We start from the raw sequence: 3,507 nt of genomic DNA, 5'->3' as shown, positions 1-3,507 counted from the left end.
TATATATATTTTGATGACAATAAAACATTTCAGGGTCAAATTTCCTCTGTGAATATTCAGGAGCTGAGGGGGAGGTTTTGGAGGGACTGTTGTCCCACGATCCTAACTACAGTCACATGTCTCCTAACCAAGTAACTAAGTACACTTTGTCACTGTACTGAAGACGATTTTTTGGGTATCTGTACTTTACTTGAGTAATTATTTTTCTTTTCAGCATACTTTTTACTACTTCTCACATGTTTAAAAAAGACAAGAAGTAGAAAGTTGTTCCTTTTATTTCATTTTTGCTTGTTTTCAATGCAGCTTGTTATAGTAAAAAATAAAAACTATCCATACAAACTGAGCCTCCTAGATAGAGTGAATTTAACTGTGGTTGAATGAGAAGTATAAATATATAAAACTCTGATAGTGTATTAGTTTGTACACAAACAAATCATGTCACACTCCAGCAGGACAGAATCATTCAAATAAAAGGACTGTACTTAAGAAGTATTTGTATTTCATGAATTATATTCTTACATTTGGCCGCAGCCCTCAGATAAATTTTCATTTTGGGAAAAAGCTTTGTGCAGCCTTGATATATGTATATAAACTGAAACAGCTGGACTAGTGCATCTTAAAGTGCCTGTGATGTCAAAAGTTAGTAATAAATATGAACACATTTTTGGAAAGATAACATTAATAACATATTGCAAAACTAATTTCACACTGCTGAGATGAACAGTTGTTGAGATGTTTGCATGTGAAGAAACAGGAAGTGACATCAAAGGGGAATGTCGTCGTGTAAACAGAGCGTTGCTACAACAGCTAACACAGATGGTGGAAAGAATCTGGTGTTTCTTTTACACTATTTTGAGTCATAATCAGAGAGATGAACTGTTAAAGTTTAAATATAGTTTCAATAAAGACCAGAGTGGTCTTTTTTAAAGCATTCCCCTTTGATGTCACTTCCTGTTTCACTTTAGCTCAGCCAAGTTCAAAAGAAAATACGCTATTTATGTGACAAAATGAGTAAAATCATGTGTATTATGCAAAGTTTCTTAAATATGATGTTGTTTTCTTTGACTTTCTGTATTTGAAGGATAAACACATCACAGGCTCTTTAAATTTAACATAAATAAATTATTTTAACACAGCAGTCATTTCTGCAGTTTTTGGGGAGGTCACCTCCTAATAAATATCCTTACAGAAAATTTAACTGCTCATTTTAAATCAATACTTTTACTTTTAATAATTAAGTACAAAAAATATCAAATACTTTAAGACTTTTACTCAAGTAATATTCCTAAAGGAGACTTTAACTTTTACCAAAGTAATCTTTTGGTAAAACACTTGTACTCAAGTATCACTTTATGGTACTTTATACATGCTAACCACACACAAAAACAGCTTTATAAATTATTTACCTTCAGCAAACTAAACATCTGTACTTTTACACACCAAGCAGTCTGTTCAAAGATCAGAAATGGCCCGTTTGGACCGAGCTGAGCTCATCAGGCAGGTCCACTCACAGGACTTTATTAACTGATGACAAAGTCTAAGATCCTGTCTCCTATCAGCGGTTATATAACAACCTGCAGCTGCTGATAAACTCAGCACAGAGAAGAAACACCTCCAACTGAACCTATTTTTGTTCCCAGGAATGTAGCAGCAGCAGCAGCAGTAGTAGTAGTAGTAGTAGTAGTAGTAGTAGTAGTAGTAGTAGTAGTAGTAGTATTTATTCTTTTCATTTGTGATACAAAATTAACAAAGTTCAAAAAACATGCAATCAAAATAAAATCAAATGAAATGAAAGGCAGCAGAAGATGAATAAATCTTATAAAATCTGCCCCTTTTTATACTCAAAATATGTTCAAAAGAAAAGTAAAATACAATAAATATTCAAAACAACTTAAAACACTTAAAAATTAATTTAAAAAATGAAGACACCAACTCAAACAACAATTTGCATGAATTCACTTATAATTCTCCATATTTCTTCAGAATATTATGTTTTATCATTCTCTTCAACATATACAAGGATCTGTCATTTTTAACCTCATCTTCTAAGCTGTTCCATAATCTTATTCCCTGGATTAAAGTGGATCGCTCCTTCAGGCTCGTATGAACCCAGGGTTTCACAGACATTTCAATTCCCTTAAGATAATAACAGCTCTGTCTTTTAACTAAATTTACCTGAATGTTGGAAGGTAAGACACCTTTATGAGCTCTGTACATTAACAGCAAAGTATTATAATCAACCAAATCATAGTATTTTATTAATTTCAAATCATGAAACAATATATTAGAAGGATGGCTGTAATTTTTTCTAGTAATGTCTGATCAACTGAAGGCTCTTGCAATATTTTAAATGTCTTTTCAGTGGATAAATGCATTTCTCTCTCCTCTGTTGTAGCAGTCATAGCCATGTATTTATTTTGAAGTCCTGATGTTGTGCTGCTCTCATTCAGGAACGATGGCAGTGATAAAGTGATGACAAAGCAAATCTCTGGCTGACTTCACTGAGAAGCTGCTGTCAGCTGTGTGAGGATGTTCCTTCACTCGTCGCCTCTGCGATGCTTTCAGAGCTTTTAAACACACACTTGAACTGTGCGTCTGTAAAACTAAAATCCTAAAATGTTCTTGGCTCCTCAGGTGGTCGGTGCCTCCTGGGCGCCTCCTTCTGGACGCCCCGCTAAGAGGAGACCCCAGAGCAGACGCACAACTTGCTGCTGTGTTTTCTCTCTGAGGAGACAACAAATCCATCAAGAGGATCTGAATGTTGCTGAGGAGAGACGGGTCTGCGTTTCCATCCTGGACCTGTAGTCTTCATAATCTGACCTCACACTGTGTGTGTGTAATACACCATGGATCCAATCCACCCAGACATGATGCTGTTTTGTAGGGGTCACCTCGAGTGAAGAAACAAGATTTACTGCCTCGAAGCAGGCCTCGGACAGGCCTGACGAGAGGACAGGAACTCTGTCACAAACTGAACTCTATTTAGGCCATGACAGGTCATTCTAACCGTGGAAGAGAACCCCTCAGTTCTTTTAATCCGATAATGGACAGAACAATCTCCTCTGTTTGTGATTCATTAGTTGTTTAACTAAGAATATTTATCCATCCATCCATCCATTTTCTGTACACGCTTCTTCCTTTTCAGGGTTGCGTGGGTCACTGGTGCCCATAACCAGCAGTCACAGTGCGAGGGGCGGGGTACACCCTGGACAAGTCAATCACAGGGCCTAAGAATGTTTATGCATTTGTTAAATTATGATAATGCCTGTTACAGGAAATGTGGAACGACTTCTTTTCTTTTATCGTGCCTTAAAGATTTATAATGGTATAAAAAATCACAGAGAATCTCATTACAATGTTTTCATTGTGTTTTTATGTAAATCACTGTTTACATAAGTACACTTTAAGTACAGTCCTTTTATTTTAATGATTCTGTCCTGCTCGAGTGTGACATGATTTGTTTGTGTACAAACTAATACACTATCAGAGTTTTATTTATTTATACTT

Source organism: Austrofundulus limnaeus, unplaced genomic scaffold, assembly GCF_001266775.1.
Source record: "Austrofundulus limnaeus strain Quisiro unplaced genomic scaffold, Austrofundulus_limnaeus-1.0 Scaffold370, whole genome shotgun sequence".
NCBI classification, from domain to species: domain Eukaryota; kingdom Metazoa; phylum Chordata; class Actinopteri; order Cyprinodontiformes; family Rivulidae; genus Austrofundulus; species Austrofundulus limnaeus.
The sequence above is the reverse complement of the archived record's forward strand: the minus strand, read 5'-3'. Positions refer to the sequence as shown.